Source organism: Rhipicephalus microplus, unplaced genomic scaffold (genome assembly GCF_043290135.1).
Source record: "Rhipicephalus microplus isolate Deutch F79 unplaced genomic scaffold, USDA_Rmic scaffold_13, whole genome shotgun sequence".
Classification (NCBI taxonomy): Eukaryota; Metazoa; Arthropoda; class Arachnida; order Ixodida; family Ixodidae; genus Rhipicephalus; species Rhipicephalus microplus.
In genome coordinates, this window is record NW_027464586.1 from 26,720,543 (window position 1) to 26,744,226 (window position 23,684).

Below are 23,684 nucleotides of genomic sequence, written 5' to 3' on the forward strand. Positions count from 1 at the left end.
TCGACTATCCCGTTTTCAGAATCAAGGAGATGTTACCGAAAAGACATGTACTTTTCTACAACCTGGCTTCCCACTTCCAATGACTGCGCAACGTTGCAGTCAGGTCGCCGACACAAACATGTCAGCTTCTTCGCTAAGGTGGAGCAATCTGTAGCGACGTGGCAGCCATCGCGCACCCCGTGGTCTAAACAACACGCGAAGCAGCATCAAAATCAACTTGTAGCTCTTCTCTCTGTTTTTTCTTCGTTTCTTTCACTCTTGCGACTTTTGATGCACTGCGCGTACCTGGCTTTACTTTCGACTCTCCCGTTTTCAGGATAAAGGAGATGTTACCGAAAAGACATGTACTTTTCTACAACTTGTCTCCACACTTCCATTGACTGCGCGACGTTGCAGTCAGTTCGCCGATACGAACATGTCAGCTTCTTCGCTATGGTCGAGCAATCTGTAGCGACGTGGCCGCAACCGCACACACCGTGGTCATAGAAACACGCGAAGCAGCATTACAATCAACTTGAAGCTCTCCTCTCTGTTTTTCCTTCGTTTCTTTCACTCTTGCGACTTTCGTTGCACTGCGTGCACCTGGCTCTACTTTCGACTCTCCGGTTTTCAGAATAAAGGAGAAGTTGTTACCGAAAATGCATGTCCTTTTCTACAACCTGGCTCTACACTTCCATTGACTGCGCAATGTTGCAGTTAGGCGGCCGATAAGAACAGGCCAGCTTCCTCTCTAAGAGGAAAGCAATCTGTAGCGACGTCGCCTCCAACGCGCACCCCGTGGTCTAAACAACACGCGAAGCAGCATCAAAATCAACCTGTAGCTCTCCTCTCTATTTTCCTTTGTTTTTTTCACTCTTGCTACTTTCGTTGCACTGAGTGCACGTGGCTCTATATTCGACTCTCTGGTTGTCAAAATAAAGAAGATGTTGTTACTGAAAATACATGTCCTTTTCTACAACCTTGCTCTACACTTCCACTGACTGCGCAATGTTGCAGCTAGGCGGCCGATAAACACAGGCCAGCTTCCTCTCAAAGGGGGGAGCAATCTGTAGCGACGTGGCCGCCACCGCGCACCCCGCGGTAAAAAAACACGCGAAGCAGCTTCACAATCAGCTTGCTGCTCTCCTCTCTGTTTAAACTTCGTTTCTTTCACTCTTACCACTTCCGTTGCACTGCGTGCACCTGGCTCTACTTTCGACTATCCCGTTTTCAGAATCAAGGAGATGTTACCGAAAAGACATGTACTTTTCTACAACCTGGCTTCCCACTTCCATTGACTGCGCAACGTTGCAGTCAGGTCGCCGACACAAACATGTCAGCTTCTTCGCTAAGGTGGAGCAATCTGTAGCGACGTGGCAGCCACCGCGCACCCCGTGGTCTAAACAACACGCGAAGCAGCATCAAAATCAACTTGTAGCTCTCCTCTCTCTTTTTCCTTTGTTTCTTTCACTCTTGCGACTTTCGTTGCACTGCGTGCACCTGGCTCCACTTTCGACTATCCCGTTTTCAGAATAAAGGAGATGTTACCGAAAAGACATCTGCTTTTCTACAACTTGGCTCCACACTTCCATTGACTGTGCAACGTTGCACTCAGTTCGCCGATACGAACATGTCAGCTTCTTCGCTAAGGTGGAGCAATCTGTAGCGACGTGGCCGCAAGCGCACACACCGTGGTCATAAAAACACGCGAAGCAGCATTACAATCAACTTGTAGCTTTCCTCTGTGTTTTTCCTTCGTTTCTTTCCCTCTTGCTATTTTCGTTGCACTGAGTGTACCTGGCTCTATTTTCGACTCTGGTTGTCAGAATAAAGCAGAAGTTGTTACTGAAAAGACATGTCTTTTTCTACAACCTGGCTCTACACTTCCACTGACTGCGCCATGTTGCAGTTAGGCGGCCGATAAAAACAGGCCAGCTTCCTCTCTAAGTGGGGAGCAATCTGTAGCGACGTGGCCACCGATGCGCATCCCGTGGTCTAATAAACACGCGATGCAGCATCAAAATCAACCTTTAGCTCTCCTCTCTATTTTCCTTTGTTTTTTTCACTCTTGCTACTTTCGTTGCACTGAGTGCACGTGGCTCTATTTTCGACTTTCTGGTTGTCAAAATAAAGCAAATGTTGTTACTGAAAAGACATCTCCATTTTTACAACCTGGCTCTACACTTCCACTAAGTGCGCAATGTTGCAGTTAGGTGGCCGATAAACCCAGGCCAGCTTCCTCGCTAAGGAGGGAGCAATCTGTAGCGACGTGGCCACCACCGCGCACGCCGCGGTCATAAAAACACGCGAAGCAGCATTACAATCAACTTGTAGCTCTCCTCTCTGTTTTTCCTTCGTTTCTTTCACTCTTGCGACTTTCGATGCACTGCGTGCACCTGGCTCTACTTTCTACACTCCAGTTTTCAGAATAAAGGAGATGTTTCCGAAAAGACATGTACTTTTCTACAACTTGGCTCCACACTTCCATTGAATGCGCAACGTTGCAGTCAGGTCACCGATACAAACATGTCAGCTTCTTCATTAAGGTGGAGCAATCTGTAGCGACGTGGCCGCCACTGCGCACCCCGCGGTCATAAAAACACGCGAAGCAGCTTTACAAGCAACTAGCTACTCTCCTCCCTGTTTTTCCTTCGTTTCTTGCACTCTTGCCGCTTCCGTTACACTACGTGTATCTGGCTCTATTTTCGACTCTGGTTTTCAGAATAAAGGAGATGTTGTTACCGAAAAGACATGTACTTTTCTACAACCTGGCTCCACACTTCAATCGACTGCGCAACGTTGCATTCAGGTCGCCGAAACAAACATGTCAGCTTCTTCTCTAAGGTGGAGCAATCTGTAGCGACGTGGCCGCAACCGCCACACTGAGGTCATAAAAACACTCGAAGAAGCATTACAATCAACTTGTAGCTCTTCTCTCTTTTTTTTCTTCGTTTGTTGCACTCTTGCCACTTTCGTTGTACTGCGTGCACCTTGCACTATTTACAACTCTGGTTGTCAGAGTAAAGCAGATGTTGTTACTGAAAAGACATGTCTTTTTCTACAACCTGGCTCTACACTTCCACTGACTGCGCCATGTTGCAGTTAGGCGGCCGATAAAAACAGGCCAGCTTCCTCTCTAAGTGGGGAGCAATCTGTAGCGACGTGGCCACCGATGCGCATCCCGTGGTCTAATAAACACGCGATGCAGCATCAAAATCAACCTTTAGCTCTCCTCTCTATTTTCCTTTGTTTTTTTCACTCTTGCTACTTTCGTTGCACTGAGTGCACGTGGCTCTATTTTCGACTTTCTGGTTGTCAAAATAAAGCAAATGTTGTTACTGAAAAGACATCTCCATTTTTACAACCTGGCTCTACACTTCCACTAAGTGCGCAATGTTGCAGTTAGGTGGCCGATAAACCCAGGCCAGCTTCCTCGCTAAGGAGGGAGCAATCTGTAGCGACGTGGCCACCACCGCGCACGCCGCGGTCATAAAAACACGCGAAGCAGCATTACAATCAACTTGTAGCTCTCCTCTCTGTTTTTCCTTCGTTTCTTTCACTCTTGCGACTTTCGATGCACTGCGTGCACCTGGCTCTACTTTCTACACTCCAGTTTTCAGAATAAAGGAGATGTTTCCGAAAAGACATGTACTTTTCTACAACTTGGCTCCACACTTCCATTGAATGCGCAACGTTGCAGTCAGGTCACCGATACAAACATGTCAGCTTCTTCATTAAGGTGGAGCAATCTGTAGCGACGTGGCCGCCACTGCGCACCCCGCGGTCATAAAAACACGCGAAGCAGCTTTACAAGCAACTAGCTACTCTCCTCCCTGTTTTTCCTTCGTTTCTTGCACTCTTGCCGCTTCCGTTACACTACGTGTATCTGGCTCTATTTTCGACTCTGGTTTTCAGAATAAAGGAGATGTTGTTACCGAAAAGACATGTACTTTTCTACAACCTGGCTCCACACTTCAATCGACTGCGCAACGTTGCATTCAGGTCGCCGAAACAAACATGTCAGCTTCTTCTCTAAGGTGGAGCAATCTGTAGCGACGTGGCCGCAACCGCCACACTGAGGTCATAAAAACACTCGAAGAAGCATTACAATCAACTTGTAGCTCTTCTCTCTTTTTTTTCTTCGTTTGTTGCACTCTTGCCACTTTCGTTGTACTGCGTGCACCTTGCACTATTTACAACTCTGGTTGTCAGAGTAAAGCAGATGTTGTTACTGAAAAGACATGTCCTTTCTACAACCTGGCTCTACACTTCCATTGACTGCGCAATGTTGCAGTTAGGTGGCCGATTAAAACAGGCCAGCTTCCTCGCTAATGTAAGAGGAATTTGTATCGGCGTGGCCGCCATCGCGCACCCCGCCGTCATAAAAACACGCGAAGCAGCTTTACAAACAACTAGCTGCTCTCCTCCCTGTTTTTCCTTCGTTTCTTGCACTCTTGCCACTTCCGTTACACTGCGTGTACCTGGCTCTATTTTCGACTCTGGTTGTCAGAATAAAGCAGGTGTTGTTACTGAAAATACATGTCTTTTTCTACAACCTGGATCTACACTTCCATCGACTGCGCAATGTTGTAGTTAGACGGCCGATAAAAACCGGCCAGCTTCCTCTCTGAGGGGGAAGCAATCTGTAGCGACGTGGCCTCCAACGCGCAGCCCGTGGTCATAGAAACACGCGAAGCAACATTACAATCAACTTGTAGCTCTTCTCTGTGTTTTTACTTCGTTTCTTGCACTCTTGTGACTTTCGTTGCACTGCGTGCGCCTGGCTCTACTTTCGACTCTCCGGTTTTCAGAATAAAGGAGATGTTGTTACCTAAAATACATGTCCTTCTCTACAACCTGGCTCTACACTTCCATTGACTGCGCAATGTTGCAGTTAGATGGCCGTTAAAAACGGGCCAGCTTCTTCGCTAAGGTGGAGCATTCTGTAGCGACGTGGCCGCAACCGCACACCCCGCGGTCTTAAAAACACGCGAAGCAGCATTACAATCAACTTGTAGCTCTTCTCTCTGTTTTTCCTTCGTTTTTTTTCACTCTTGCTACTTTCGTTGCATTGAGTGCACCTGGCTCTATTTTAGACTCTCTGGGTGTCAAAATAAAGAAGATGTTGTTACTGAAAAGACATCTCCTTTTCTACAACCTGGCGCTACACTTCCATGTAGTGCGCACTGTTGCATTTAGGCGGCTGATAAACACAGGCCAGCTTCCTTGCTAAGGTGGAGCAATCTGTGGCGACGTGGCCGCAACCACACACACCGTGGTCATAGAAACACGCGAAGCAGCATTACAATCAACATGTAGCTCTTCTCTCTGTTTTTCCTTCGTTTCTTGCACTCTTGCCACTTCCGTTGTACTGGGAGCAACTTGCTCTAGTTTCGACTTTGGTTGTCAGAATAAAGCAGATGTTGCTACCGAAAATACAGTTCTTTTTCTACAAACTGGCTCTACACTTCCATTGACTGAGCAAGCGCAATGTTGCAGTTAGGCGGCCGATAAGAACAGGCCAGCTTCCTCTCTAAGGGGGGAGCAATATTTAGCGACGTGGCCTCCAAGGTGCACCCCGTGGTCTAAAAAACACGCGAAGCAGCATCAAAATCAACCTGTAGCTCTCCTCTCTATTTTCCTTTGTTTTTTTCACTCTTGCTACTTTCGTTGCACTGAGTGCACGTGGCTCTATTTTCGACTCTCTGGTTGTCACAATAAAGCAGATGTTGTTACTTAAAAGACATCTCCTTTTCTACAACCTGGCTCTACACTTCCACTAAGTGCGCACTGTTGCAGTTAGGTGGCCGATAAAAGCAGGCCAGTTTTCTCTCAAAGGGGGGCGCAATCTGCAGCGACGTGGCCGCCACCGCGCACCCCGTGGTAAAAAAAACACGTGAAGCAGCATCACAATCAGCTTGCTGCTCTCCTCTCTGTTTAAACTTCGTTTCTTTCACTCTTGCGACTTTCGTTGCACTGCGTTCACCTGGCTCTACTTTCTACTCTCCAGGTTTCAGAATAAAGCAGATGTTGTTGCCGAAGAGACATGTTCTTTTTTACAACCTGGCTCCACACCTTCATTGACTGCGCAATGTTGCAGTCAGGTGGCCGATAAAAGCAGGCCAGCTTCCTCTTTAAGGGGAGAGCAATCTGTAAAGACTTGGCCGCCACCGCGCACGCCGTGGCCGTAAAAACACGCGAAGCAGCATTACAGTCAACTTGCTGCTCTCCTCCCTGTGTTTGTTTCGTTTCTTTCACTCTTGCCACTTACGTTGCACTGCGTGCACCTGGCTCTATTTTCGACTCTCTGGTTGTCAGAATAAAGCAGATGTTGTTACTGAAAACACATGTCATTTTCTACAACCTAGCTCTACATTTCCATTGACTGTGCAATATTGCACTTAGGCAACCGATAAACACAGCCCTATCGGAAAAATTGCCATGGTGGATACTGGAAAACATGGTGGGAGTAGTGGAAATAATAGTGGGCATGGTGGAAATAATAGTGGGCATGGTGGAAATTATGATGGCTATGGTGGGACGTAGTGGAAAATATGGTGGTTATGCTGGCACATACTGGGTGATATGGTGTACAGATGATGGGTAAAGTGCAAATGATGGTGGAAAGCAGAGGCTAGATAGTGGGCAATAATGGGACACTCTGCCCACCATTGCGATAATGCTGGGAAGCCCTAAGTATATGGTGGGATGGTGGGTGGTGCTTATTATGGTGGGTACATGGTGTACCAAGTTGAGAAACTCTTCCCACCATTGCGATAATGCTGGGAAGCACTAAACAGATGATGGGTGCTGCTTGTGATGGTGGGCCACATGGTGTACCAAGCTGAGAAGCTCTGCCCACCATCGTGATAATGCTAGGAAGCAGTAAGCAGATGATGGGTGGGCTTATAATGGCGTGCAATTTATATAGTGTACAAAGCTGGGATCTGTACACTACATGTTCTACCACCATGATTTCCACCAAAGGTTAGGCCTACTGACCGAGCCCGCACAATTGTGTTATCCGGGCTTCCGGGTTTCAGAATACATGATTACGACGATTAAGTATGACAATACAGCGCAGCCATATGGCATCAATTAACCTAAATGAAGCATTTTTCATTGTGTATGGTGTCCGCTCAAGAAGCAACAAACATCGATACGATGCGATTAAAGCACTCCCAGAGAACGTAATTAAGTGTCTTCTCACCGACAGCCGCCAGTCACTATCGCCGGCACTTCTCTAGCTTTTGTACGAGAACTCAGACGTGCAATTCGTGTGCTTGGTGAACCAATATGATAGCGTAATGTTTCTGGCACACTGCATTCGTTTTGGCCAAGCCGTTATGTAGTTGTTGCTTTAGCGAAAGAGCTACAGCATTGCGCTGGCGCGACCGCCCTCTACATTGCGCGAAAAGCATCCAAATACTCAATCAAACAAATTAGGCGGGCGTATCCATGGAATGAGCCTAGAAGCGTCATAAAGCGTGAGCAGATGTCGCCCTTTAGAACGAGCGCGAAACGGATATTAAACTTGGAAGACCCCGCCGGTAAACTGTTGCTGCTCCCCAGTCCACTTGGTTTTTTTTCTTGAAGTTGTGAATTGTAAAAGAAAAAATAGCACTAGTGCCATTAACATAGTGGCGATCGTTACAGGCCGCAGTTGCTTGTGTTTAATAAATGTGCAATATTTAGTAGCAGGTGTAGATCTTGTCTATGTTGTGTACACGACAAACATAACTAAGTTGAACCTTAAGTTTGTATGGCAACTAAGTCTTTAACACGCAATCAACGTCATGTTGGTGTGGCGCAGTGGTTAGCGTTTTCGCATGGGAATCCGCACGTTGCAAGTTCGATCCTCCGTGGCGCCGTGGTTTTTTTTTTTACGGGACGGGTGTTTTTTATACCGTTTTTATAGAATTGTTTTTTATTTTTTCTGGAAGCTCGTCACAGTGATTCTGACGTCATTTTGCGCTCAAGTGTTGCCGGCACTGCAGCACCCACCATACCTACCATGCGCCATGGTGGGCGTTTCCCACCATTCACCCACTACACTAATCCACTATAATGGTGGGTGGTGGTTTCCACCATGCCCACCATTCGTTTTTTTCCAATAGGGAGGCCAGCTTCCTCGCGAAGGAGGGAACAATCTGTAGCGACATGGCCACCACCGCGCACCCCGCGGTCATAAAAATACATACGCGAAGCAGCATTATAATCAACTTGTACCTCTCCTCTCTGTTTTTACTTCGTTTCCTTCACTCTTGCGACTTTCGTTGCACTGCGTGACCTGGCTCTACTTTCGACTCTTCGGTTTTCAGAATAAAGGAGATGTTGTTACCGGAAAGACATGTACTTTTCTACAACCTGGCTCCACGCTTCCATTTACTGCGCGACATTGCAGTCAGTTCGCCGATAGAAACAAGTCAGCTTCTTCGCTAAGGTGAAGCAATCTGTAGCGACGTGGCCGCAACCGCACACACCGCGGTCATAAAAACAAGCGAAGCAGCTTTACAAGCAACTAGCTGCTCTCCTCCCTGTTTTTCCTTCGTTTCTTGCACTCTTGCCACTTCCGTGACACTGCGTGTACCTGGCTCTATTTTCGACTCTCTGGTAGTCAGATTAAAGCAGATGTTGTTACTGAAAAAACATGTCCGTTTCTACAACCTGGCTCCACACTTTCATTGACTGCGCAACGTTGCAGTTGGGCGGGCGATAAAAACAGGCCAGCTTCCGCTTTAAGGGGGGAGCAAACCGTAGGGACGTGGCCGCCACCGCTCACACCACCGTCATAAAAACACGCGAAGCAGCATTACAATCAACTTTCTGCTCTCCTCTCTGTTTAAACTTTGTTTCATTCACTCTTTTTACTTTCGTTGCACTGCGTGCACATTGCTCTATTTTCGACTTTCTGCCTGTCAGAATAAAGCAGATGATGTTACTGAAAACACTTGTCCTTTTTTACAACTTGGCTCTACACTTCCAATTACTGCCCAATGTTGTAGTTAGGCACTCGATAACAACAGGACAGCTTCCTCGCTTAAGAGGGAGCAATCTCTAGTGACGTGGCCGCCACCACGCACATCGTGGTCATAAAAACACGCGAAGCAGCATTACAATCAAGTTGTAGCTCTCCTCTCTGTTTTTCTTTCGTTTCTTTCACTCTTGCCTAGCCGCGGTGTTCTAGTGGATAATGTAATCGGCTGCTGACCCGCAGGTCGCGGGTTCGAATCCCAGCTGCGGCGGCTGCATTTCCGATGGAGGTGGTATTGTTGTTGGCCCGTGTTTTCAGATTTGGGTGCACGTGAAACAACTCCAGGTGGTCTAAACTTCCGAAGCCCTCCACTATGGCATCTCTCATAATCATAGGGTGGTTTTGGGACGTTAGGTTCCACATATCAATCAATTCTTTTACTCTTGCCGCTTCCCATGCACTGCGTGCACCTGGCTCTATTTTCGACTCTTTGGTTGTCAGAATAAAGCAGATATCGTTACTGAAAAGATATGTCCTTTTCTACAACCTGGCTCTACACTTCCATTGACTGCGAGAGTTGCAGCTAGGCCGCCGATAAAAACAGGCCAACTTCCTCTGTAATGCCTAGTTCACACTGATACATCAGCTTTTTACAGCAACCCTACTTCCCTTGCCACCGAAACGTAGCGTCGTTTGCACTGGACGCGCCCCGTGCCGCCGAATATGCCATCTACTACGGGGCGAACGCGGGATGGATGCGCTGTCACCCGGTTGTTGTCGCGGCTCGCAAACGCCACTACGCTATCCGGTGGTGTATACTTCGGCGATTCTTCTGCGCAAGAAGCAAGAAAAGACAGTACTGCTTATTTTCTGGAGAGTGGCTGTTTGTAATGCACGAAGAGCAGAAAAACCACCGACGCCAGCGGCGTTGGTGCGTTTGTTTTGCTCTGCAGATGTTACTGAAAAGACATGTCCTTTTCTACAACCTGGCTCTACACTTCCATTGACTGTGCAATGTTGCAGTTAGGCGGCCGATAAAAACAGGCCAGCTTCCTCGCTTATGGAGGAGCAATCTGCAGCGACGATGCCGCCACCGCGCACCCCGCGGTCATACAAATATGCGAAGCAGCTTTACAAGCAACTTGCTGCTGTCCTTTCTGCTTTTCCTTCATTTATTTCACTCTTGCTACTTCCGTTGCGCTGCGTGCACCTGCCTCTATTTTCGTCTCTCTGGTTGTCTGAATAAAGCAGATGTCCTTTAAAATACATGTCTTTTTCTACAACCTGGTTCTACACTTCCATTATCTGCGCCATGGTGCAGTTAGGCGGCCAATAAAAACAGGCCGGTTTCCTCTCTAAGGGGGGAGAAATCTGTAGCGACGTGGACGCCAATACGCTCCCCGCGGTCATAAAAACACGCGAAGCAGCACTACAGTCGACTTGCTGCTCTCCTCGCTGTTTTTTTTTTCGTTTCTTTCACTCTTGCCACTTACATTGCTCAGCGTGTACTTGGCTCTATTTTCGACTCCCTGGTTTGTCAGAATAAACCAGATGTTGTTACTGAAAAGACATGTCCTTTTCTACAACCGGGCTCCACACTTCCATTGACTGCACAAGGTTGCAGTTATGCGGCCGATGCAAACAGGTCAACTTCTTCGCTAAGGGGGGAGCAATCTGTAGCGACGTGGCCGCCACCGCACACCCCAAGGTCATAAAAACGTGCGAAGCATCATTTCAACCAACTTGCTGCTCTCCTCTCTGTTTTTCCTTCGTTTATTTCACTCTTGCCACTTCCGTTGCACTGCGTGCACCTGGCTCTATTTTCCGCTGTCTCGTTGTCAGAATAAAGCACATGTTGTTCTTGAAAAGACATCTCCTTTTCTACAACCTTGCTCTACACTTCTAAGGAGTGCGCAATGTTGCAGTTAGGCGGCCGATAAAAACAGGCCAGCTTCCTCTCTAAGGGGGGAGCAGTCTGTAGCGACGTGGCTGCCAGCACGCACGCCGCAGTCTAAACACGCGAAGCAGCATTACAATTAACTTGCTGCTCTCCTCTCTGTTTAAACTTCGTTTCTTTCACTCTTGGCACTTCCGTTGCACTGCGCGCAAGTGGCTCTATTTTCGACTCTCTGGTAGTCAGAATAAAGCAGATGTTACCGAAAAGACATGTCCTTTTCTACAACCTTGCTCTACACTTCCATTGACTGCGCAAAGTAGCATTGGCCGCCGATAAAAACAGGCCAACTTCCTCTCTATTGCCTAGTTCACACTAAAACATCAGCTTTTTACAGCGACCGTAATTCGCCTGCCACCGAAACGTAGCGTCGTTTGCACTGGACGCGCCCCGCGCCGCCGAATATGCCATCTACTACGGGGCGAACGCGGGATGGATGCGCTGTCACCCGGTTGTTGTCGCGGCTCGCAAACGCCACTACGCTATCCGGTGGTGTATACTTCGGCGATTCTTCTGCGCAAGAAGCAAGGAAAGACAGTACTGCTTACTTTGCTGGCAAGTGGCTGTCTTGTAATGCACGAAGAGCAGAAAAACCACCGACCCCAGCGCCGTTGGGGCGTATGTTTTGCTCTGCAGATGCTACTGAAAAGACATGTCCTTTTCAACAACCCGGCTCTACACTTCCATGGACTTCGCAATGTTGCAGTTAGGCGGCCGATAAAAACAGGCCAGCTTCCTCGCTTATGGAGGAGCAATCTGCAGCGACGATGCCGCCACCGCGCACCCCGTGGTCATACATATAAGCGAAGCAGCTTTACAACCAACTTGCTGCTGTCATTTCTGCTTTTCCTTCATTTCTTTCACTCTTGCCACTTCCGTTGCGCTGCGTGCACCTGCCTCTATATTCGACTCTCTGGTTGTCTGAATAAAGCAGATGTCCTTTAAAATACTTGTATTTTTCTACAACCTGGTTCTACACTTCCATTAACTGCGCCATGGTACAGTTAGGCGGCCAATAAAAACAGGCCCGTTTCCTCTCTAAGGGGGGAGCAATCTGTAGCGACGTGGCCGCCAACATGCTCCCCGCGGTCAGAAAAACACGCGAAGCAGCACTACAGTCAACTTGCTGCTCTCCTCGCTGTTTTTCTTCTGTTTCTTTCGCTCTTGCCACTTCCATTGCTCAGCGTGTACTTGGCTCTATTTTCGGCTCCCTGGTTTGTCATAATAAAGCAGATGTTGTTACTGAAAAGACATGTCCTTTTCTACAACCTGGCTCTACACTTTCCTTGACTGCGCAATGTTGCAGTTAGGCGGCCGATAAAAACAGGCCAGCTTTCTCGCGAAGGGGGCAGGAATCTGTAGCGATGTGGCCGCTGCCGCACACCCCATGGTCATAAAAACATGCGAAGCATCATTCCAAGCAACTTGCTGCTCTCCTCTCTGTTTTTCCTTCGTTTATTCCACTCTTGCCACTTCCGTTGCACTGCGTGCACCTGGCTCTATTTTCGGCTGTCTCGTTATCAGAATAAAGCAGATGTTGTTCTTGCAAAGACATTTCCTTTTCTACAACCTGGCTCTACACTTCCATTGAGTGCGCAATGTTGCAATTAGGCAGCCGATAAAAATAGGCCAGCTTCCTCTCTAAGGGGGGAGCAGTCTGTATCGACGTGGCCACCACCGCGCACCCCGTTGTCATAAAACCCACGAAACAGCATAACAATCAACTTTAGCTTATCTGTCTCTTTTTTCTTCGTTTCTTTCACTCTTGCCACTTCCGTTGCACTGCGTGCACCTGGCTCAACTTTCGACTCTCAGGTTGTCAGAATAAACCAGATGTTGCTACTGAAATGACACGTCCTTTTCTACGACCTGGCTCTACACTTCTATTGACTGTGCAATGTTGCAGTTAGGCGGCTGATAAAAACAGGCCAGCTTCCTCTGCAAGGGGGGAGCAATATGTAGCGACATGGCCGCCACCGCGCCCACCGCTGTCATGTAAACACGCGAAGCAGCATTGCAATCACCTTGCTGCTGTCCTCTCTGTTTTTCCTTCGTTTTTTGCACTTTTGCCACTTCCGTACACCTGGCTCTACTTTCGACTCTGGTGGTCAAAATAAAGCAGATTTTGTTACTGAAAAGACATGTGCTTTTCTACAACCCGGCTCTACACTTCCATTGACTGCGCATTATTGCAGTTAGGCGGCCGATAAAAACATGCCAGCTTCCTCGCTTCTGGAGGAGCAATCTGCTGAGACGTGGCAGCCACCGCGCACCCTGTGGTCATAAAAACTTGCGAAGCAGCTTCACAAGCAACTTGCTGCTCTCCTTTCTGCTTTTCCTTCGTTTCTTTCACTCTTGCGACTTCCATTAAAATGCGTGCACATGGCTCTACTTTAGACTTTCTTGTTGTGAGACTAAAGCAGATGTTCTTACTGAATGACATGTCCTTTTCTACAACCTGGCTCTACACTTTCATTGACTGCGCAATGTTGCAGTCAGGCGGCCGATAAAAACAGGCCAGCTTTCTCGCAAAGAGGCAGCAATCTGTAGCGACGTGGCCGCCACCGCACACCCCACGGGCATAAAAACATGCGAAGCATCATTTCAAGCAACTTGCTGCTCTCCTCTTTGTTTAAACTTTGTTTCTTTCATTTTTGGCACTTCCGTTGCACTGCGTGAACCTGGATCTATTTTAGACTCTCTGGTTGTTAGAATAAAGCAGATCTTGTTACTGAAAAGACATGTCCTTTTCCACAACCTGGCTCCACACTTCCATTGACTGTGCAATGTTGCAGTTAGGTGGCCGATACAAACAGTTCAGCTTCTTAGCTAAGTGGGGAGCAATCTGTAGCGACGTCGCCGCCACCGCGCACCCCGCAGTGATAAAAAATCGCCAAGCAGCATTACAATCAATTTGCTCCTCTTCTCTTTGTTTTTCCTTCGTTTCTTGCACTCTTGCAACTTCCGTTGCACTGCATGCTCCTGGCTCTGTTTTCTAATCTCTGGTTGTTAGAATAAAGCAGATCTTGTTACTGAAAATACATGTCATTTTCCACAACCTGGCTCTACACTTCCATTAACTGCGAAGAGTTGCAGCTAGGCAGCCGATAAAGATAGGCCAGCTTCCTCTCTAAGGAAGGAGCAATCTGTAGCCACTTCGCCGCCACCGCGCAACCCTGTAGTCTAAAAAACAAGACAAGCAGCATTACAATCCACTTGTACATCTCGTCTCTATTTTTCGTTCGTTTTTTTCACTCTTGCCACTTTTGTTGCGCTGCATGCACCTGGCTCTACTTTCGACTCTCTGGTTGTAAAAATAAAGCAGATGTTACTGAAAAAACATGTCCTTTTCTACAACCTGGCTCTACACTTCCATTGACTGCGCAGTATGGCAGTTAGGCGGCCGATAAAAACAGGCCAGCTTCCTCGCTTCTGGAGCAGCAATATGCTGAGACTTTGCCGCCACCTCGCACCCCGGGGTCATAAAAACATGCGAAGCAGCTTCACAAGCAACCTGCTGCTCTCCTGTTTGCTTTTCCTTCGTTTTTTACACTCTTGCGACTTCCATTGCAATGCGTGCACATGGCTGTATTTTCGACTCCCTGGTTTGTCATAATAAAGCAGATGTTGTTACTGAAAAGACATGTCTTTTTCTACAACCTGGCTCTACACTTTCCTTGACTGCGCAATGTTGCAGTTAGGCGGCCGATAAAAACAGGCCAGCTTTCTCGCAAAGGGGGCAGGAATCTGTAGCGACGTGGCCGCTGCCGCACACCCCACGGTCAAAAAAACATGCGAAGCATCATTCCAAGCAACTTGCTGCTCTCCTCTCTGTTTTTCCTTCGTTTATTTCACTCTTGCCACTTCCGTTGCACTGCGTGCACCTGGCTCTATTTTCGGCTGTCTCGTTGTCAGAATAAAGCAAATGTTGTTCTTGCAAAGACATTTCCTTTTCTACAACCTGGCTCTACACTTCCATTCAGCGCGCAATGTTGCAGTTAGGCGGCCGATAAAAACAGGCCAGCTTCGTCTCTAAGGGGGGAACAGTCTGTATCGACTTGGCCGCCAACACGCACGCAGCGGTCTAAAAAACACTCGAAGCAGCGTTACAACTGACTTTTTGCTCTCCTCTTTGTTTAAACTTTGTTTCTTTCACTCTTGCGACTTCCATTGCAATGCGTGCACATGGCTCTATTTTCGACTCCCTGGTTTGTCATAATAAAGCAGATGTTGTTACTGAAAAGACATGTCCTTTTCTACAACCTGGCTCTACACTTTCCTTGACTGCGCAATGTTGCAGTTAGGCGGCCGATACAAACAGGTCAGCTTCTTCTCTAAGGGGGGAGCAATCTGTAGCGATGTGGCCACCACCGCGCACCCCGTTGTCATAAAAACCCACGAAACAGCACAACAATCAACTTTAGCTTATCTGTCTCTTTTTTCTTCGTTTCTTTCACTCTTGCCACTTCCGTTGCACTGCGTGCACCTGGCTCAACTTTCGACTCTCAGGTTTTCAGAATAAACCAGATGTTGCTACTGAAATGACACGTCCTTTTCTACAACCTGGCTCTACACTTCTATTGACTGTGCAATGTTGCAGTTAGGCGGCTGATAAAAACAGGCCAGCTTCCTCTCCAAGGGGGGAGCAATATGTAGCGACGTGGCCGCCACCGCGCACACCGCTGTCATATAAACACGCGAAGCAGCATTGCATTCACCTTGCTGCTGTCCTCTCTGTTTTTCCTTCGTTTGTTGCACTCTTGCCACTTCCGTACACCTGGCTCTACTTTCGACTCTGGTGGTCAAAATAAAGCAGATGTTGTTACTGAAAAGACATTTGCTTTTCTACAACCTGGCTCTACACTTCCATTGACTGCGCATTATTGCAGTTAGGCGGCCGATAAAAACAGGCCAGCTTCCTCGCTTCTGGAGCAGCAATCTGCTGAGACGTGGCCACCACCTCGCACCCCGGGGTCATAAAAACATGCGAAGCAGCTTCACAAGCAACCGGCTGCTCTCCTTTTTGCTTTTCCTTCGTTTTTTACACTCTTGCGACTTCCATTGCAATGCGTGCACATGGCTGTATTTTCGACTCCCTGGTTTGTCATAATAAAGCAGATGTTGTTACTGAAAAGACATGTCCCTTTCTACAACCTGGCTCTACACTTTCCTTAACTGCGCAATGTTGCAGTTAGGCGGCCGATAAAAACAGGCCAGCTTTTTCGCAAAGGGGGCAGGAATCTGTAGCGACGTGGCCGCTGCCGCACACCCCACGGTCAAAAAAACATGCGAAGCATCATTCCAAGCAACTTGCTGCTCTCCTCTCTGTTTTTCCTTCGTTTATTTCACTCTTGCCACTTCCGTTGCACTGCGTGCACCTGGCTCTATTTTCGGCTGTCTCGTTGTCAGAATAAAGCAAATGTTGTTCTTGCAAAAACATTTCCTTTTCTACAACCTGGCTCTACACTTCCATTCAGTGCGCAATGTTGCAATTAGGCAGCCGATAAAGATAGGCCAGCTTCCTCTCTAAGGCGGGAGCAGTCTGTTTCGACGTGGCCGCTACCGCGCACGCCGCGGTCTAAAAAACACGCGAAGCAGCATTACAACTTACTTTCTGCTCTCCTCTTTGTTTATACTTCGTTTCATTCACTTTTGGCACTTCCGTTGCACTGCGTGCACCTGGATATATTTTTGACTCTTTGGTTGTCAGAATAAAGCAGATGTTACCGAAAAGACATGTCCTTTTCTACAACCTGGCTCCACGCTTCCATTGACTGCGCAATGTTGCAGTTAGGCGGCCGATACAAACAGGTCAGCTTCTTCTCTAAGGGGGGAGCAATCTGTAGCGATGTGGCCACCACCGCGCACCCCGTTGTCATAAAAACCCACGAAAAAGCATAACAATCAACTTTAGCTTCTCTGTCTCTTTTTTTTTCGTTTCTTTCACTCTTGCCACTTCCGTTGCACTGCGTGCACCTGGCTCAACTTTCGACTCTCAGGTTGTCAGAATAAACCAGATGTTGCTACTGAAATGACACGTCCTTTTCTACAACCTGGCTCTACACTTTCATTGACTGCGCAATGTTGCAGTTAGGCGGCTGATAAAAACAGGCCAGCTTCCTCTCCAAGGGGGGAGCAATATGTAGCGACGTGGCCGCCACCGCGCACACCGCTGTCATGTAAACACGCGAAGCAGCATTGCATTCACCTTGCTGCTGTCCTCTCTGTTTTTCCTTCGTTTGTTGCACTCTTGCCACTTCCGTACACCTCGCTCTACTTTCGACTCTGGTGGTCAAAATAAAGCAGATGTTGTTACTGAAAAGACATGTGCTTTTCTACAACCTGGCTCTACACTTCCATTGACTGCGCATTATTGCAGTTAGGCGGCCGATAAAAACAGGCCAGCTTCCTCGCTTCTGGAGGAGCAATCTGCTGAGACGTGGCCGCCACCGCGCACCCCGTGGTCATAAAAACATGCGAAGCAGCTACACAAGCAAATTGCTGCTCTCCTCTTTGTTTTTCCTTCGTTTCTTTCACTCTTGCGAGTTTCATTGCAATGCGTGCACATGGCTCTACTTTAGACTTTCTTGTTGTCAGAATAAAGCAGATGTTCTTACTGAATGACATGTCCTTTTCTACAATCTGGCTCTACACTTCCATGGACTTCGCAATGTTGCAGTTAGGCGGCCGATAAAAACAGGCCAGCTTCCTCGCTTATGGAGGAGCGATCTGCAGCGACGTGTCCGCAACCGCACACACCGCGGTCATAAAAACACGTGAAGCAGCATTACAATCAACTAGTAGCTCTTCTTTCTGTTTTTCCTTCGTTTCTTGCACTCTTGCCACTTCCGTTGTACTGCGTGCACCTTGCTCTACTTTCGACTGTGGTTGTCAGAATAAAGCAGATGTTGTTATTGAAAAGACATGTCCTTTTCTACAACTTTGCTCTACACTTCCATTGACTGCGCAATGTTGCAGGTAGGCGGCCGATAAAAACAGGCCAGCTTCCTCGCTAATGGAAGGGGAATCTGTAGCGACGTGGCCGCCACCACGCACCCCGCAGTCATAACAATACGCGAAGCAGCTTTACAAGCAACTAGCTGCTCTTCTCCCTGATTTTCCTTCGTTTCTCGCACTCTTGCCACTTCCGTTACACTGCGTGTACCTAGCTCTATTTCCGATTCTGGTTGTCAGAATAAAGGAGATGTTGTTACTGAAAAGACATGTCCTTTTCTACAACCTGACTCTACACTTCCACTGACTGCACAATGCTGCAGTTAGGCGGCCGATAAACACAGGCCAGCTTCGTCGCTAAGGGGGGAGCAATCTGTAGCGACGTGGCCACCAACGCGCACCCCGCGGTCATAAAAACACGTGAAGCAGCATTACAATCAACGTGTAGCTCTCCTCTCTTTTTTTCCTTCGTTTATTTCACTCTTGCGACTTTCGTTGCACTGCGTGCACCTGGCTCTACTTTCGACTCTCCGGTTTTCAGAATAAAGGAGATGTTGTTACCGAAAAGACATGTACTTTTCTACAACCTGGCTCTACACTTCCATTGACTGCGCAATGTTCCAGTTTGGCGGCCGAATAAAACAGGCCACTTTCCTCAATAATGGAAGAGCAATCTGTAGCGACGTGGCCGCCACCGCGCACCCCGCGGTCATAAAAACACGCCAAGCAGCTTTACAAGCAACTAGCTGCTCTCCTCCCAGTTTTTCCTTCGTTTCTTGCACTCTTGCCACTTCTGTTACACTGCGTGTACCTGGCTCTATTTTCAACTTTCTTGTTGTCAGAATAAAGCAGATGTTGTTACTGAAAAGACATGTCCGTTTCTACAACCGTCCTCTACACTTTCATTGACTGCGCAATGTTGCAGTTTGGCGGCCGATAAAAACAGGCCAGCTTCCTCTCTAAGGGGGGAGCAATCTGTAGCGACGTGGCCGCCACCGCGCTCCCCGCGGTAAAAAAACACGCGAAGCAGCATCACAATCAGCTTGCTCCTCTCCTCTCCATTTTTCCTTTGTTTTTTTCACTCTTGCTACTTTAGTTGCACTGAGTGCACCTGGCTCTATTTTCGACTCTCTGGTTGTCAAAATAAAGCAGATGTTGTTACTGAAAAGACATCTCCTTTTCTACAACCTGGCTCTACACTTCCACTGAGTGCGCACTGTTGCAGTTAGGTGGCCGATAAAAACAGGCCAGCTTCCTTTCAAAGGGGGGAGCAATCTGTAGCGACGTGGCCGCCACCGCTCGCCCAACGGTAAAAAAACACGCGAAGCAGCATCAAATCAGCTTGCTTCTCTCCTCTCTGTTTACACTTCGTTTCTTTCACTCTTGCGACTTTCGTTGCACTGCGTGCACCTGGCCCTACTTTCCACTCTCCGGTTTTCAGAATAAAGGAGATGTTGTTACAGAAAAGACATGTACTTTTCTAAAACCTGGCTCCACACTTCCATTGACTGCGCAACGTTGCAGTCAGGTCGCCGGTTAAAACAGGCCAGCTCCCTCGCTAGTGAAAGAGCAATCTGTACCTACGTGGCCGCCTACGCGCACCCCGTGGTCATAAAAAACGCGAAGCAGCTTTACAAGCAACTAGCTGCTCTCCTCCCTGTTTTTCCTTCGTTTCTTGCACTCTTGCCACTTCCGTTACACTGCGTGTACCTGGCTCTATTTTTGACTCTGGTTGTCAGAATAAAGCAGATGTTGTTACTGAAAAGACATGTCTTTTTCTACAACCTGGCTATACACTTCCACTGACTGCGCAATGTTGCAGTTAGGCAGCCGATGAACACAGGCCAGCTTTCTCGCTATGGGGGGAGCAATCTGTAGCGTCGTGGCCACCACCGCACACCCCGTGGTCATAAAAACACGCGAAGTAGCATCACAATCAACTTGTAGCTCTCCTCTCTGTTTTTCCTTCGTTTCTTTCACTCTTGCGACTTTCGTTGCACTGCGCGCACCTGGCTCTACTATCTGCTCTCCGGTTTTCAGAATAAAGGAGATGTTATTACCGAACAAAATGTCTTTTTCTACAACCTGGCTATACACTTCCACTGACTGCGCAATGTTGAAGTTAGGCGGCCCATATACACAGGCCAGCTTCCTCGCTAAGAGGGGAGCAATCTGTATCGACGGGGCCACCACCGCGCACCCCGCGGTCATAAAAACACGGCAAGCAGCATTACAATCAACTTGTAGCTCTCCTCTCTGTTTTTCCTTCGTTTCTTTCACTCTTGCGACTTTCGTTGCACTGCGTGCACCTGGCTCTACTTTCGACTCTCCGGTTTTCAGAATAAACGAGATATTACCGAAAAGACATGTACTTTTCTACAACCTGGCTCCACACTTCCATTGACTGCGCAAAGTTGCAGTCAGGTCGCCGATACAAACATGTCAGCTTCTTCGCTAAGGTGGAGCAATCTGTAGCGACGTGGCCGCAACCGCTAACACACACTGGTCATAAAAACAGGCGAAGTAGCATTACAATACTTGTAGCTCTTCTCTCTGTTTTTCCTTCGTTTCTTGCACTCTTGCCACTTCCGTTGTACTGCGTGCACCTTGCTCCACTTTCGACTCTGGTTGTCAGAATAAAGCAAATGTTACTGAAAAGACATGTCCTTTTCTACAACATGGCTCTACACTTCCATTGACTGCGCTATGTTGCAGTTAAGCGGCCGATGAAAACAGGCCAGCTTCCTCTCTAAGGGGGGAGCAATCTGTAGCGACGTGGCCTCCAACGCGCACCCCGTGGTCTAAATAACACGCGAAGCAGCATCAAAATCAACCTGTAACTCTCCTCTCTATTTTTTCTTTGTTTTTTTTCACTCTTGCTACTTTCGTTGCACTTAGGCCACTTGGCTCTATTTTCGACCCTCTGGTTATCAACATAAAGCAGATGTTGTTACTGAAAAGACATCTCCTTTTCTACAACCTAACTCTACACTTCCACTAAGTGCACACTGTTGCAGTTAGGTGGCCGATAAAAGCAGGGCAGCTTCCTCTCAAAGGGGGGAGCAATCTGTAAAGACGTGGCCGCCACCGCGCACGCCGTGGTCGTAAAAACACGCGAAACTGAATTACAATCAACTTGCTGCTCTCCTCCCTGTGTTTGTTTCGTTTCTTTCACTCTTGCCACTTCAGTTGACTGCGTGCACCGGGCTCTATTTTCGACTCTCTGGTTGTCAGAATAAAGCAGATGATGTTACTGAAAAGGCATGTCATTTTCTACAACCTGGCTCCACACTTCCAATTACTGCGCAATGTTGCAAATTAGGCAGCTGATACAAATAGGTTAGCTTCTTCGCTAAGGGGGAGCAATCTGTAGCGACATGGCCGCCACCGCACACACCGCGGTCTTAGGAACACGCGAAGCAGCATTACAATCAACTCGTAGCTCTTCTCTCTGTTTTTCCTTCGTTTTTTTCACTCTTGCGACTTTCATTGCACTGCGTTCACCTGGCTCTACATTCGACACTCAAGGTTTCAGAATAAAGCAGATGTTGTCACCGAAATGACATGTCCTTTTTTACAACTTGGCTCTACACTTCCATTGACTGCGCTATGTTGCAGTTAGGCGGCCGATTAAAACAGGCCAGCTTCCTCGCTAATGGAAGAGCAATCTTTAGCGACGTGGCCGCCACCGCGCACCCCGCGGTCATAAAAATACGCGAAGCAGCTTTACAAGTAACTAGCTGCTCTCCTTCCCTTTTTTCCTTCGTTTCTTGCACTCTTGCCACTTCCGTTGTACTGCGTGCACCTTGCTCTACTTTTGACTCTGGTTGTGAGAATTAAGCAGATGTTCTTACTGAAAAAACAAGTCCTTTTCTACAACCTGGCTCGACACTTTTTTGACTGCGCAATGTTGCAGTTGGGCGGGCGATAAAAACAGGCCAGCTTCCACTCTAAGAGGGGAGCAAACTGTAGCGACGTGGCCGCCACGGCTCACGCTACCGTCATAAAAACACTCGAAGCAGCATTACAACCAACTTGCTGCTCTCCTCTCTGTTTAAACTTTGTTTCATTCACTCTTTTTACTTTCCTTGCACTGCGTGCACTTTGCTCTATTTTTGACTTTTTGGTTGCCAGAATAAAGCAGATGATGTTACTGAAAACACTTGTCCTTTTTTACAACCTGGCTTTACACTTTCATTGACTGCGCAATGTTGCAGATAGGCGTTCGATAACAACAGGACAGCTTCCTCGCTTAAGAGGGAGCAATCTCTAGAGACGTGGCCGCCACCACGCACCCCGTGGTCATAAAAACACGCGAAGCAGCATTACAATCAACTTGTAGCTCTCCTCTCTGTTTTTCTTTCGTTTCTTTCACTCTTGCCTAGCCGCGGTGTTCTAGTGGATAATGCACTCGGCTGCTGATCCGCAGGTCGCGGGTTCAAATCCCGGCTGTCGCGGCTGCATTTCTGATGGAGGCGGTATTGTTGTGGGCGAGTGTGCTCAGAGTTGGGTGCACGTTAAACAACCCCAGGTGGTCTAAATTTCCGAAGCCCTCCACTATAGCGTTTCTCATAATCATAGGGTGGTTTTGGGACGTTGGGTTTCACATATCAATCAATTCTTTTACTCTTGCCGCTTCCCGTGCACTGCGTGCACCTGGCTCTATTTTCGACTCTTTGGTTGTCAGAATAAAGCAGACATTGTTACTGAAAAGACATGTCCTTTTCTACAACCTGACTCTACACTTTCATTGACTGCGCAGTGTTGCAGCTTGGCCGCCGAAAAAAAACAGGCCACCTTCCTCTCTAATGCCTAGTTCACACTGAAACATCCGTTTTCTACAGCGACCGTTATTCCCCGCCGCCGAAACGAAGCGTCGTTCGCTCTGGACGCGCCCCGCGTCGCCGAATGTGCCATCTGCTACGGGGCGAACGCGGGATAGATGCGCTGTCACCCGGTTGTTCTCGTGGCTAACAAACGCCACTACGCTATCCGGTGGTGTATACTTCGACGATTCTTCTGCGCAAGAAGCAAGAAAAGACAGTACTGCTTACTTTGCTGGCAAGTGGCTGTCTTGTATTGCAGAAAAAACCACCGACGCCAGCGGTGTTGGTGGGTTTGTTTTGCTCTGCAAGACCGCAACAAGCTCGGTCACGCCAACAGCAAGCTCGGTCATCTCTTTCACGAAATACGGAGGCGAAGTAAGAACAGGGTAGGTTGAACTCCCATTGGTTTCAACATTAAGGTACGTGCACTGCGGCATAACAAGTGAGTAGGGCTTGGCCGTCATTTTTCTAAATTCCTTGACTAGAGTTCCTATATGTCCGCGGTGAACGATTCGGCGGCAGACGCCGCAAAAATCGGTCCGAGAGCAATCGGCGCGGAGAGGGCTCTTTCGGCGGAACTCGCCGCCGCCGAACTAGATTCAGAGCCCTTTCGGCAGCCAGAATGCTCAGTGTGAACGCGGCCTAAGGGGGGAGCAATCTGTAGCGACGTGGCCCCCACCGCGCACCCGGCGGTCATAAAAACACGCGAAGAAGCATTACAATCAACTTGTAGCTCTCCTCTCTATTTTTCCTTCGTTTTTTTCATTCTTGCTACTTTCGTTGCACTGAGTGCACCTGGCTCTATTTTCGACTCTCTGGTTGCCAAAATAAAGCAGATGTTGTTACTGAAAAGACATCTCCTTTTCTACAACCTGGCTCTACAGTTCTATTGAGTGCGCACTGTTGCAGTTAGGTGGCCGATGAAAACAGGTCAGCTTCCTCTCAAAGGGGGGAGCAATCTGTAGCGACGGGGCCGCCACCGCGCACCCCGCGGTCT